We start from the raw sequence: 15,918 nt of genomic DNA on the forward strand, positions 1-15,918 counted from the left end.
TCCCACGTGGAGCTCGCAGTCTTCATCCCCACATTACAGATGAGGTAACTGAGGCTAAGCGCTTACCGTGTGCGAAGCACTGTTCTAAGCGCCGGGGGTGGGGGTGGGGGGGGACACGAGGTGATCAGGTTGTCCCACGTGGAGCTCACAGTCTTCATCCCCCACATTACAGATGAGGTAACTGAGGCTAAGCGCTTATTATGTGCGAAGCACTGTTCTAAGCGCTGGGGCGGACACGAGGTGATCAGGTTGTCCCACGTGGGCCTCACGGTCTTCATCCCCATTTTCCAGATGAGGGAGCCGAGGCTAAGCGCTTACTATGTGCAAAGCACTGTTCTAAGCGCTGGGGGATATTAGGTGATCAGGTTGTCCCACGTGGAGCTCACAGTCCTCATCCCCACATTACAGATGAGATAACTGAGGTTAAGCGCTTACTATGTGCGAAGCACTGTTCTGAGCAGTGGGGGGATAACAATAATAATAATAATGATAGCATTTATTAAGCGCTTACTGTGTACAAAGTAGCGTTCTAAGCGCCGGGGGGGTTACGAGGTGATCAGGTTGTCCCACGTGGGGCTCACAGTCTTCATCCCCATTTTACAGATGAGGTAACAGGCTAAGCGCTTACTATGTGCGAAGCACTGTTCTAAGCGCGGGGAGGGGGGAAATACGAGGTGATTAGGTTGCCCCACGTGGGGCTAACGGTCTTCATCCCCATTTTCCAGATGAGGGAACTGAGGCTAAGCGCTTACTATGTGCAAAGCACTGTTCTAAGCGCCGGGGGGTGGGACACGAGGTGATCAGGTTGTCCCACGTGGAGCTCACAGTCTTCATCCCCATATTATAGATGAGGTAACTGAGGCTAAGCACTTACTATGTGTGAAGCACTGTTCTGAACAGTGGGGAGATAATAATAATAATAATGATAGCATTTATTAAGTGCTTACTGTGTGCAAAGCACTGTTCTAAGCGCCGGGGGGGACACGAGGTGATCAGGCTGTCCCACGTGGAGCTCACAGTCTTCATCCCCACATTACAGATGAGGTAACTGAGGCTAAGCGCTTCCCATGTGCGAAGCACTGTTCTAAGCGCCGGGGGGGGGGGGGGGGGCGGTACGAGGTGATCAGGTTGCCCCACATGGGGCTCACAGTCTTCATCCCCATTTTACAGATGAGGTAACTGAGGCTAAGCACTTACTATGTGCAAAGCACTGTTCTAAGCGCTGGGGGGGACACGAGGTGATCAGGTTGTCCCCCGTGGAGCTCACAGTCCTCATCCCCACATTACAGATGAGATAACTGAGGTTAAGCGCTTACTATGTGTGAAGCACTGTTCTGAGCAGTGTGGGGATAATAATAATAATAATGATAGCATTTATTAAGCGCTTACTGTGTGCAAAGCACTGTTCTAAGCGCCGGGGGGGATACGAGGTGATCAGGTTGTCCCACGTGGGGCTCACAGTCTTCATCCCCATTTTACAGATGAGGTAACAGGCTAAGCACTTACCATGTGCAAAGCACTGTTCTAAGTTCCGGGGGTGGGGGGGTTACGAGGTGATCAGGTTGTCCCACGTGGAGCTCACAGTTTTCATCCCCACATTACAGATGAGGAAACTGAGGCTAAGCGCTTACTATGTGCAAAGCACTGTTCTAAGCGCTGGGGGGATATGAGGTGATCAGGTTGTCCCACGTGGAGCTCACAGTCTTCATCCCCCCACAGTACAGATGAGGTAACTGAGGCTAAGCGCTTACTATGTGCGAAGCATTGTTCTAAGCGCTGGGGGGATACGAGGTGATCAGGTTGTCCCACGTGGAGCTCAATCAATCAATCAATCAATTTATTGAGCGCTTACTGTGTGCAGAGCACTGTACTAAGCGCTTGGGAAGTACAAGTTGGCAACATATAGAGACAGTCCCTACCCAACAGTGGGCTCACAGTCTAGAAGGGGGAGACAGAAAACAAAACCAAACATATTAACAAAATAAAATAAATAGAATAGATATGTACAAGTAAAATAAATAAATAGAGTAATAAATATGTACAAACATATATATATATACAGGTGCTGTGGTGAAGGGAAGGAGGTAAGACGGGGGGTGGAGGGGGGAGGAAGGGGATGAGGTAACTGAGGCTAAGCGCTTACCATGTGCGAAGCACTGTTCTAAGCGCTGGGGGGATACGAGGTGATCAGGTTGTCCCACGTGGAGCTCACAGTCTTCATCCCCCACATGACAGATGAGGGAACTGAGGCTAAGCGCTTACTATGTGCGAAGCACTGTTCTAAGCGCTGGGGGGATATGAGGTGATCAGGTTGAACCACGTGGGGCTCACAGTCTTCATCCCCATTTTACAGATGAGGGAACTGAGGCCCAGAGAAGTGACTTGCCCAAAGTCAAATAGCAGACAAGTGGGGGAGCCAGGATTTGAATCCGTGACCTCTGAGTCCGAAGCCCGGGCTCTTTCCATTGAGCACGCTGCTTCGGATTACGTCACGGCCGGGAGCTCTCAGCCACGGGAGAAGCGGAAGCAGCATGGCTCAGTGGAAAGAGCCCGGGCTTTGGAGTCAGAGGTCATGGGTTCAAATCCCGGCTCCGCCAGTTGTCAGCTGTGTGACTTTGGGCATGTCACAACTTCTCTGGGCCTCAGTTACCTCATCTGGAAAATGGGGATTAAGTCTGTGAGCCCCCCCGTGGGACAACTTGATTACCTTGTATCTACCCCAGCGCTTAGAACAGTGCTTTGCACATAGTAAGTGCTTAATAAATGCCATTATCATCATCTCAGCCTCCAGTATCTGCAGGTCCCCGGGCCCGGTTTCCTTCTCGCCCCCTTTTCCGGATCCGTTCTCAGGCCGAGACTTAATGATCGCCGTCCAAGTGACCGGTGGAGGGACGGTAATAAGTACAAAAACATGCCTTTTAAGAGGATCCGGGAGTTATAGAATCCAGAATCCGGCGGATCATTCTGGATTCGTATTCAGATGCTAATCTCTTCCTGCCTGTGAAGAGATTAGGGGGTTCCACAGTGAGATGTCAGTGTATTCTTCGAAAAAGAGCACACACGGTTTTAAACCCGGGGCCCTTTTTAATGGAGGTCCGCAGTGGTGGGGGGAAGGAGAAATTAAAACTCCGTGGGGGACGTCAACTTCGGGGCCACGAGAGAGCCGCAATTAGGGAAGAGTTGAAAGCGCAGTAAGAGTACACGGAGGGAGAAAGGGGAATTAGTAGTAATAATTGCCAAGGACTCTGCTAAACACTCAGGTAGATACAATGCAATCAGGTCAGATGCATCTTGCTCCAAGACATAACTTGTTACAAGGTGACTATGCATTCATTTATTCAATCGTATTCATGTTTTTCATTAGTTCCTTTGCATTTATTACAGATATTTGAAGCATATTGATGTTTTTCATTACTTCCTTTGCATGTATAATTTATCATCATCAGCATCATCAATCGTATTTATTGAGTGCTTACTGTGTGCAGAGCACTGTACTAAGCGCTTGGGAAGTCCAAGTTGGCAACATATAGAGACAGTCCCTACCCAACAGTGGGCTCACAGTCTAAAAGGAGGAGACGGAGAACAAAACCAAACATACTAACAAAATAAAATAAATAGAATAGATATGTACAAGTAAAATAAATAAATAAATAGAGTAATAATTATTGGAGAAACAGCTTGGCTCGGTGGAAAGAGCACGGGCTTGGGAGTCAGAGGTCATGGGTTCGAATGCCGGCTCCACCACATGTCTGCTGTGTGACCTTGGGCAAGTCACTTAACTTCTCTAGCCTCAATTCCCTCATCTGTAAAATGGGGATTAAGACTGTGAGCCCCACGTGGGACAACCTTGATTACCTTGTATCCCCCCAACGCTTAGAACAGTGCTTTGCACATAGTAAGCGCTTAACAAATGCCATTATTATTATTATTTATTACAGATATTTGAAGTTAAAGGTATCCTTTTGCTCTGGGAGAATCCATTTTTAAAATACTAGTCTCACAATCTGAGGTTCTGAAGTAAATGTGATGTCACTGATTATTCCCTAGGAAATGGGGGAGGGTCTAGCTGTGTCTTCCGCTGTTGAGGTCTCAGAAATATTCTGCCCTGTGACCACAGATTGCATCCATTTTCCCCTATCACTAGCGGGGCCCACTTCCATCTGTAAAGAACGAGTGATTTAGAGAGTAGCACACCAGGGTTGGGGGGAAGGGGCAAGCCACAAGGGACCTTCCAAAGATGGTGACTGCTACCCTTCTCAGAGATGGCAGCCAAGCAGCTTCCCTCAAAGAGGGCCGCGCCGCTGCCCTCCTCCAAGGCGTTGTTGTAGTGTACTCTCCCAATCGCTTAGTACAGTGCTTTGCACACAGTAAGCGCTCAATAAATACAATCGAATGAATGAATGGTGGGGTGGAAATACTCCGTTGGTGGGACATAAATCGGCGTCTTGGAGCCAAGCTGCCCAGGACATTCATTCAGGGGACGGCCACGGAGAAACACTCATCTGCAAAAAGTTGTGCACGACACCGTGACGTTATGTGGCATGCATGAGCAGCATGGCATGATGGTATCAGACCAAATGTGGGGGGCTCGCCCTGCCTCAGAGTGGCGGGATGTCTGAAGCTGGCCCTGCCTACTACCATAAAGGGACTGGGCGCAAGAGTGTGGGTGTCTCTGCACAGTCTCACTGTCTGCGCCGTCTTCTGATTGAAAGACAACTCTACATATTTTGACTGGACTGCAGAATTAAATTAGAGGGGAGGATGATCCTATTTGTTCCAGCAAATTTAAAAGGGAGTTCAAATACCACGGCTTCAGGCAACCATCTAATTCCATTCCCTGCCTAACTCCTCACAGTCAGAATGGGCCTAATTTCCTCAAGTGAAATTCCAGGAGGTTGAGTGAGGAGAAATATTACACTCAGATGCTCTAGTAGTTGGAGTCAGGGCAGTACCATTACCCCTGAGTATTTGGCAGATCGGATGAATCTTTTCACCAACATGGACTGCTTCTGAGATGAAAGGAGGAGTTGTTATTCTAAATATTAACATTGCATTTTCTTGATGGAGATCCTCTACTTCACCAGTAGAAATACTATGGTATTTCCATGCTGTTCTTCTGAAGGCGTTTCAAATAAAGCTCACGGGATGACTGAAGAGAAATGTCCACACTGTAATATGGCCGTTATCGTGGAGTGACTAGCAGTCTCCTGAGGTGAATCAATGAGGAGAAAACAAAATTGGTCAGTACTTAATAGAATACTGACAGTCTCAACACCAGTCTTACTTTATGCCTGAAATGTGTCTTTCCTACAGGCAAGGGGCTGTGCTTTTGCTAGCCATCTATACCTCCATGTAGCATAGTAGGTTTAAGTGAAAAATAAAAATGAATATATTCCCCCAGTTAAATCACTTAACCCCGAGGCTGTCCCATAAATAAGGGGAGTTCAGTTGATTTCCCCATTAGAGTGTAAACCCCTTGTGGGTAGAGAATTTGTCACTTCTTCAATCTGTACTTTCCAAGAACCTAGTACTGACAATGCATTAGGTGGGTGCTCAATAAATGTTACTACTACTCCTCTTCCTTTTCCTCCTCTTTGTGATGATGATGATAATTATTGGGGTATTTGTTAAGTGCTCAGTATGTGCCAAGCACTGTACTAAGTACTGGGATAGATTCAAATCATCATCCAACATGGGGCTCACAGCCTAAAGTAGGAGAGAGAACAGGTATTGAATCCCCATTTACAGAGGAGGGAACTGAGACACAGAGAAGTTAAGCAACTTGCCCAAGGTCACAGAGCAGGCAAGTCCTCTGAGGCCCAGGCCTGTGCTCTTTCCATTAGGCTTTGTGGCTTCTCATGATCATGAGGGCATGACTACTAGAGGTTGCACTTTGGAGAAGAAAGGGGGTGGAATTTGATATTCAAATAAGTAGGAAACAGAGAGTGCTTACTTGATGCAAGGGAAGTCCCCAAGCACATTCCTTCCAGGGATATCACTGTTTTTTTTTCCTCAATCATTGGCCCCAGCTGTCAGTCACGCCTTTTCATGGTTCATTAGAATTTAAGCTGGCTGGTTTTACTAAGGGACTCGTTTGTGAATCAGTTCAAGACCACATTCTCTGTAACTATTAACCTTTCCCCAAACTTAAATTCACCCGCATTGACTTAACAAATTAAAACCCCCAAGATAGTGTTAAGAAATATTCTTTGTCGATATAGAAGTTTTATTAATAGTTGATTAGTTGGGAAGCAGCATGGCCCAGTGGAAGGAGCACAGGCCTGAGAGTCAGAAGATCTGGATTCTTAATTCCGGCTCTGCCACCTGCCTGCTGCATAACCTTGGGCAGGTCACTTCTCTGTGCCTCAGTATTCTCAGCTGTAAAATGGGGATTCAGTGTCTGTTCTCCCTCCTCCTTAGACTGTGAATCCCACGTAGGACAGGGACTGTGTGCTGATTAACTTATATCTACCCCGGTGCTTAGAACAGTGCTTGATACATAGTAAGCACTTAAAAAATAACATTAGAAGAAAAAAATCAGAGCTCTTTGAGGTAAATACATTTAGCCTCCTACTTTCCAAGAGTTGATAAGTAGTAAATTGTGGTGTTTGTTAAGCGCTTATTATGTGTCAAGCACTGTGTTCAGGGATACAAGATAATAATTGAGGCATTTGTTAAATGTTTACTATGTGCCAGGCACTGTACTAAGCGCTGGAGTGGATACGAGTAAATCGAGTCAAATGCAGTCCCTGTCCCATGTGGGGCTCACAGTCTCAATCCCCATCTTACAGATGAGGTCACTGAGGCACAGAGTAGTGAGGTGACTTGCCCAAGGTCACACAGCAGACAAGTGGCAGGGCTGGCATTAGAACCCATGACCTCCCGACACCCAGGCCCATGCTCTATCCACAGTGCCATGCTGCACCCCCAGTAATAATAATAATAATGATGGCATTTATTAAGTGCTTACTATGTGCAAAGCACTGTTCTAAGTGGTGGGGGGATACAAGGTGATCAGGTTGTCCCATGTGGGGCTCACAGTCTTAACCCCCATTTTACAGATGAGGTAACTGAGGCCCAGAGAAGCTAAGTGACTTGCCCAAGGTCACACACAAACTGACAAGTGGCAGAGCCGGGATGAGTGAATAAATTTAATTGATTGAGTGTAACAGAAACATTTTCTTCGTGACCCTGGGCAAGCCATTTAACCTCTCTCTGACTCAATTACCTCATCTGTAAAATGGGCATTACGACTGTGAACCATGCGGAACATGGACTGTGTCCAACCTGATTTAACTTGTATCTATCCCAGCCCTTAGCACAGGGCCTGGCATATAGTAAGTGCTTAATAAATACCATTAAAAGCAAAGTACAGTTTAGTAAGCACTTAAATCCCAATTAAAAAAAAATGAGCAAGGTTCAGGGGTGTGTTTTTTTCAGTCTCTTGTTCTGACTGACCAAAACCTTAGACAAATTATTTTGTGTCTTAATTTGCCAATTTTGAAACAAATTGATAATTCTTGATGGCCAGTGGTGTACTGAGAGAGTCAAAAAGTACCTGCATGGGTTTTTTAGAAAGCATTACTAATTTATTATACTATTTCACTAAAGCATTTTTCAGAATGTACATATTTTCACAAGCTCCTTTAAAATGGCGTCTGCTTACACAACTAATATATTTGTAGTTAGTCATTTTGGGATTTGAATATAAAGTTATGTAGTCTTTAAAATGTACATTAAAATTTCTTACTCATCAAATGCAAATTATTTTTTACCCATTTTCAACTTCATCTTCTTTTCTTACTCAGAGATTTATAATCCTTGGTTTTTTTACTAAAAAGAAGCAGGGAAGCAGCTTCATTTGATGGGAACTCCCCTCTATTGTACTTCCCAGGCCCCTGCTCTTTTTCATTATGAAACCAGGTAGCACCTTAGAAGTCGGTGTTGGAGAACCCATGTCTGACCTACGATAATTAACTTTCACTTTACACAAATTAAAATATGCCAAGTGCTGTGAAATGTCGTTTGTGGGAAAAATTGGCCAGACTGATGATGTGGTAGAAGCTTCACTCAGGAGAAGCGTTAGCTGCATCTAGAGTTTCATCTCAGCCCTGGGAGGATTTCATTCATGTTTTTTTCTGTTAGATCTTCGAATTTTGCCCGGAGACCCAGACTTCAAAAGACTTTTGAAAGAACCAATCAGATGTGGATAAATCAGGATTTATATTTTTAGTAAGCAGAGTGCAGGGTCTCTCTGACTATGAAAGGTTTTAAAATTGGGCATTTTTGCTATTTCAGAAGTGTCAACTTGTCAGAAACTAAAAGCTACTCTAATCTTCCTGTGTCTGCTAAGGCAAATGAGTTTCATAGCATTCACCTAACAAGTAACCAAAATGTTTGAATTCGTCTTCCAGAATTCTGAAGTGGGGTGGGGGGCATATTTCCCTCATCTTAAAATCAAGAGTGCAGCCAACGAAGTGCTTTGTCTTCAGGGGAACGGCCTTCCTGGGACCTAAATTCAATTGAAAGCAAAGGTTGCTGAACTGTATTCCATTTTTGGCCAATGAAGCATACCCCTTTGGGTTCTCAAGAAGACGCTTATCAAACGTCTTTTGGACATTGGAAAAATTGAAATAAATACCATTTCCATTCATTTATTTTACGTACTTCTAAGCATATGGCACTGTACACTGCATGGGGATTATATGAATTTAAAAAGACACGATTTCTGCCTTTACAAATCTTATATTGTTATCCAGACCATAGATATGCACACAGACATTCTGGGTTGCGAGCTAGCCATTGAACTGTACTTCACTCTTGACTCTCCCACCTCCGGCCCTCGTCCACGCTGTTCTCCTGACCTGGAACCTCCTCCCCTTTCCAAATCTGACAGATCAAAGTTTTCCCCAAGTACAGAGTGTTTCTAAAATCCCACTTCCTCCAACAATCCATCAATGGTATTTATTGAGCACTTACGCTGTGCAGAGCATTGTGCTAAGCACTTAATAATAATTGTGGCATTTGTTATTAAGCAACTACTATTTGCCAGGCACTGTACTAACTGTTGGGGTAGATACAATCTGATCGGGTTGGACACAGTCCCCGTCTCACTTAGGGCTCACAGCCTTAGTCTCCATTTTACAAATGAGATAACTGAGGCAAAGTAGTTAAGTGATTTGCCCAAGGTCATACAGTAGACAAGTGGCAGAGTCAGGATTAGAACTCAGGTCTTTCTGATTCCCTGGCCTGTCCTCTAGACTGTAAACTCATTGTGGGCAGGGAATGTTCCTGTTTATTGTTATATTGTACTCTCCCAAGTGCTGGGTACAGTGCTCTGCACACAGTAAGCACTCAATAAATGTGATTGAATGAATACTGTATCCACTAGGCCATGCTGCTTCTGGGAGAGTACAATACAATCAATTTGGTAAACACTATTCCTGACTTCTAGGAGCTTACAGTCTAGTATGAAGTCTTCCCAAATTCCCATCTACCAACTTATATCAGCCTAGCAGCCACCTCTAGCAGTGATGTATCTGTTTTTGTCTCTCCTTTTCATTTGTGGATAAAGGTACAATCAGTTATTCATTTTGATTATTCCATTTGTAAATATTTTTACATCTGTTTCCCCCATTAGAAGGTAAGCTCATTGAGGGGCAGGGAAGGTGTCTCCCACTTCTGTTGTGCTTTCCCAAGTGCTTAGTTACTCCCAGTAATACCCACAATGAGCACTCAATAGGTACCATTATGACTGCTATAGAGTAACACATATATGACCAAAATAAAACTAAGCCAACAAGTCCTCTCCATAGGCTCAAGTTACTACTTCATGCTAAATGCAGAAATCACAGTGGATTGAAGAGCTTAAAAAGGAAACTTGATGACCTTTTAGTTAATATCCTTCTCTAGACTGTAAGGTCGTTGTGTCTACGAACTCTTTGGTACTGTACTCTCTCAAGTGTTACATACAGTACAGTGCTCTCCACAGAGTAAGTTCTCAACTCAATAAATACCACTGAGTGATTCATTCAAATTTATTGAGCAGTTACTGTGTGCAGAGCACTGTACTAAGTGCTAGGGAGAGCACAATACAGCAATAAGCAGACACATTCCCTGCCCATAATGACCTTTCAGTCTAGGGGATTGATTGTATATATGTATATCACCTGTATATATGTTTGTACATATTTATTACTCTTTATTTATTTATTTTACTTGTACATATCTATTCTATTTAGGCCTTCCCAGACTGAGCCCCTTCCTTCTTCTCCCCCTCGTCCCCCTCTCCACCCCCCCATCTTACCTCCTTCCATTCCCCACAGCACCTGTATATATGTATATATGTTTGTACAGATTTATTACTCTATTTATTTATTTTACTTGTACATATCTATTCTATTTATTTTATTTTGTTAGTATGTTTGGTTTTGTTCTCTGTCTCCCCCTTTTAGAATGTGAGCCCACTGTTGGGTAGGGACTGTCTCTATATGTTGCCAACTTGTACTTCCCAAGCGCTTAGTACAGTGCTCTGCACACAGTAAGTGCTCAATAAATAGGATTGATTGATTGATTGATTGATATAAATTTACTATTTGCTACAGCTTTTGCATAGAGATCAAATTTTTCCTTGTATCCAGATAATTCAAATTTTAGCAACTTTTTAATTTTTCAAATGTATATGCTAATGATCAACCCCACCTTTAGGCAAGAAAGTGTTTTGAGGTTTTCTAAAGATGAGGAATTTTGTACAAATAAGCCCTTTGGGCATTTTTTTTTTCTCAATACTGGGTTTCTGGCAAATGTCTGCCTGAACTACAAGTGGGCTGCATCTGTCTCATCTTGCAAAAGGAAGGTGGTCTGATTTGTGAATCCCACTGCAAGATCTGGGCCACTCATAGATCCAGGTCCCCATAAAGCTCAAAAATCCAGATACGCATTGCTGCCTCCCATACCTGTGGAAAGAGGTTTTCCTCACCACGAAGAAAATTCCTGTGCTATGCCAAAAATCTCTGACCCTCCAGGGTGAATAATTAAAAACCGAGTTCATTGCCCAGAAAACATTAAAGGGGTGAGAGTGGTTCATTTCTACTCTCAGGTAAACCTGGTAGCTCTGGCTTCAGGTACTGAGGGGTTTTTTGTGACTGATTCTGGGAGATTCATCTCATGTGGATGCTTTCTGATGCACACATGTTCAAGTGATCACACAGAGATGGACAGCATCTGTTGCTTACTCTTGCCAGAAATATGAAAGGCGCTTGCTTAAAGTACAACCAGACAATCAAAAGGCTGTCATTTCCATGGAAAAAGAATGACCCCCCCCCCACCACCACCACCAAGAGGGCCAGCAGTCCTTAGTCAGCCTGGCCTGAGATAAAATGACTTGGCTATGGTTGAGCACGCAGATCCTCCTTGGTCCTTGGCTCTGGGGGTGACAATATTATAGCAGCGTGGCTCAGTGGAAAGAGAACAGGCTTTGGAGTCAGAGGTCATGGGTTCAAATCCTGACCACTAATCATCAGCTGTGTGACTTTGGGCAAGTCACAACTTCTCTGTACCTCAGTTCCCTCATCTGTAAAATGGGGATTAAGACTGTGAGCCCTACTTGGGACAACCTAGTCACCTTGTATCCCCCCAGCACTTAGAACAGTGCTTTGCACATAGTAAGCGCTTAACAAATGCCATCATTATTATTATTATTATTGTGAGCCCCTTCACCCTTTCTTCAGAATGCACTTGAGTACTCTTTCCTAGTTCCTGCCATTCTGCAAGTAGCATTTATGTTCACTTCCTTAAACTCTGTTGCTTCCCTTACCTGTTGCTAATTCTAATGTCTTTCTCCCCATGTGATCCTGCAAGCTCCTTGAGGGCAGGGAACTGGGCTACCGACTCTATTGTTCTCTTTCAAGCCCTTAGTGAGGTGCCTTGCACAAAGCAAGCAATCAATAAATACTACTGAAGGGCTAACTGCAAGGAGACCCTGCTAAACCATAGCCAGGCTCTGTTCTCCCAACCTCAGGCAAGCAACTATGAGCTAGAATCTCCAATAATAAGAACTACGAGTTTATATAGTACTTAGTACAGTGTTCACACAGTAAGTGCTCAATAAATACCATTGGTTGATGCACACTTTCTTCCTTACAGCTCAAAGCACACTTACATTTTTATCTCATTCATTTTCCTAGCACCCTTTTAAGGTAGGGAGGGGAAGGGATTTTTATAATTTGCTCATTTTACTTGAGAAGTTGAAATACAAAGAAGTTAACTGGCTTTTCCAGTGTGGGCCAGTTAGTGGAGTGAGAACTAAAAGTGAGAATTAAGCACTTAGTACAGTGCTCTGCACACAGTAAGAGCTCAGTAAATACGATTGAATGAATGAACTAGATCCGGGGTCTCTTGCCCAGTGTAGTGGGTTGCCTTGCATTCCCCTGATCTGAAGAACCTTTCTTTTTTTTTTTTTTTTGGTACTTGTTAAGTGCTACTCCGTGCCAGGCACTGTACTAAGCACTAGAATAGATATAAGCTAATCAAGTTGGACACAGTCCCTGTCCCACAAAGGGATCACAGTCTTAATCCCCATTTTATAGATAGGGTAACTGAGGAACAGAGAAATGAAGTGACTGGCCCAAGGTCACTCAACAGACAAGTGGCAGAGCTGGGATTAGAACCCAGGTCCTCTGATGCCCAGGTCTGTGCTCTTTCCATTACGCCACACTGTTTCTCTGGCCAATATACTTTATCCAATGCAAAAGGATTATGCTCCATTTCAGACTTGTATTAATAATAATAAAATTAATAATTATTATTATGGTATTTGCTAAGTGCTTACTATGTGCCAAGCACTGTTCTAATCACTAGGGTAGATACAGGGTAATCAGGTTGTCCCACATTAGGCTCAGAGTCTTAACCCCCATTTTACAGATGAGGTAACTGAGGCACAGAGAAGTTAAGTGGCTTGCCCAATGTCACATAGCCGACAAGTGGCAGTTTCGGGATTAGAACCCAAATCCTCTGACTCCCAAGCCCTTGCTCTCTCCACTAAGAATGCTCTATGAATTAAATATCCCAGAATACTGGAGGTCATCATTATGAAGGGAAAGAAAATGCAGTTTCCTTTAAATTCCATCTGAAAAAAATATACAATTTGTGAAAAATACATGCCAAGTTAGCATCTATGTAGCAATTTCAGCGAGTTAAAAGAGATAGTCCCAGGGACTACATTTCCCAGTATGCAAGGCACTCAGGGGCTTAAAGGAAGAGATCCAGCGGACGCATTGCATGCCGGAATCTGTGGTCATCACAAGATACCTCTCTGGGATAAAAAATGAGGTGGCAGCAATGTGTTCCATTTGATGCAAATTACACTCCAAAGTGAGTCCTCAGGCCCTGGGCAAAATGCCAATGTCTTTCCCACATCCTCCCCCTCCCATCCGACATCTCCAGTTGGTGTTACCAATCAGGACAGCCCTTGGCAGCATGTGCCACAACACGGGTGTCAGTTGAATGAAAGACAACATATTTCCTTAAAGGGAAACTTTCACACCGGGTACAACTTGAGGAAGGTGAAGAATGATGAGACTTCATTAGCATTTTCCATTTTTCTCTGCAGCTGTTGGCAAGATTTTCAGCTGGATGAAACAGATTCATCCTTTCAGACCAGCCTCTTCCAATCATTCTACATTTCGGTAGGATTTTTCAACCTAAGCATAATATAAACAATATATGTGTGTATATTGTATATGTGTAAATGTATGGAGTGCAGACATAAAGGCCTCCCTGAGCCTCAGCTTCATCATCTGTAACGTATCAGGATCAGTTCTTGCCCTCTCAGGCATGTGTTGTGGATTCAATAGATTACATTTGTAATGCCTCTGAGTCTCTTGGTAAAGGATTCACCGTAAATATACAATATGTGGTTTTTAAATGAATGCCATATATTTGAAAGTACACATTGCAACACCACTCAACAATCCAAGAGAGGAGATGAAGAAGAATATTTAATTTACTGAAGCTGCAGTGGGATTTAGAAGGCTAACTTTGAGCCAGGACACCCACTTTTGCAAACAATATTCTGCTATTGAACAATAAGGATGTTGCCTCTGACACTTTCACCAGGAGGAAATTGTGAATTAGCAGTATAAAGAGCCCATCTGATTCATCTTATGGCCAGACAGCCAGCAGGACAGGATTGATTGAGCACCGACTCCAGGAAAAGACCTGTAATTAGCACTGCACAGCCTTGCCAAGGAAGAAGACAACCTAGTCTCAATGAACTTGCAGTGTAGCCTCAGCAGGAGCAGCAATGGCAGCATACATTATTAATGATAATAATTGTGATATTATTAAAGCCCTTACTATGTGCCAAGCATTGTACTAAGCGCTAGGGTAGACACAAGATCAGTAGGTTGTGAGCACATGGGGATCACAGACTCAGTTGGAGGAAGAATGTTTTGCCGATGAGGGAACTGGGGCCCAGAGAAGTGGAGTGACTTGCTCACAGCCAGGCAGGCAAGCGGTGGAGTCAGGATTAGAACTCAGGTCCTTTGACTCCCAGACCCAAACTATTTCTACTAGACCACACTGCTTCCTCCTACTATGTACACAGCACTGCACTAGGTGCTGGGGGAACATACAAGAGATGTAAAATGCCTTATCCCCACCCTCAAAAAGCTCACGATCTTATTATTCACTCAATAGTACAGTACTAAACGTTTGGGAGAGTACAATAACTTTAATGAACACAATCCCTGCCCTTAATGAGATTATAATCTGCCAGGAAAGACAGGCCCTAAAATAAATTACAGGCAGAAGAAGGAACAGAGTTTCGGGATATAGTCATAAGTGCTACTGGGGGGTGGGGGGGGTGTAGCCAAGGGTTTAGGTGACACAGAAGTGTTGAAGTGGAGGTAGGGAGGGAGGAAAATTGATTGCAGAGGTTAAAGATTAATCAGGAAGACCTTCTCAAGGAGATATGATTTCAGAGAACTTTGAGGATGGGGAGAGCAGCGGTCTCCCAGGTGTAAAGGGAAAGGTAGGTTCAGGCGGGAGGCTCGGAATGAGCAAGAGGTTGGCAGTGAGAGAGGTAAGAATGATACTGTCTAATGTCTAATAGGGGAGTGAGCACAAACGCAAAAGCAAAGATACAATTGAACCTAAACCCAAAGGACAGAACATAACACCCCAGAAGCCAACGATAACCTCTATTTACAGTGACCTATGTCCTAAGGGATTATTGGACTGACTGGATTGTACTGAGCTAGGTGGGGTGAATCTAAGGAGATATCACAAAGGTGGGTTTTTGCAGGGTTTTGGATGGCATTGTTATGGTTTGGCAGTAGGGAGGTGGCAAAGGCATTCAGAGTGGGAGGACCCGAATGCGCAATGACTTGAGCAGGCAAGTTAGACTGGAGTGAAGATTAGCTGCAGGGGTATAGGAAGAGACAAGTAAGAAATGGAGGGCCAGAGAGGGTCGCATAGTGTGTGAGGGGCAGATCAGGGAATAAAGCAGGTTTACCTGAGACAAGTTCTCCTCTTCATATCCTTCTCAGCATTCAGGAACTGCTTGGCCACAGTAACCTGTGATACTGTCCACTGCTCTCAAAACTTGAAGCAGGAGCAGGGTGGAGTTGGTATTTTTCACTGAGCTACTTTCATCCTGCTGGCCAGCCTATCGGAATGCACGGGACCCATGGGACCTGGGTTCTGTCGTCACTTCTAGATGCCACGATGATATGGAAGGCATTATGGTATCTGAACGTTGGCCCCTCCGGTGCAGTCTGGTGAAACTTCTGTCATTAGCATCAATACAGTGAGACCTGGGCTGAGGAGAGAACAAAGGAAAACCCACCCCAAGAGGTAATGATAATAATTGCGGTATTTGTTAAGCGCTTACTATGTGCCAGGCACTGTTCTAAGTAT

Source organism: Tachyglossus aculeatus, chromosome 17 (genome assembly GCF_015852505.1).
Source record: "Tachyglossus aculeatus isolate mTacAcu1 chromosome 17, mTacAcu1.pri, whole genome shotgun sequence".
Classification (NCBI taxonomy): Eukaryota; Metazoa; Chordata; class Mammalia; order Monotremata; family Tachyglossidae; genus Tachyglossus; species Tachyglossus aculeatus.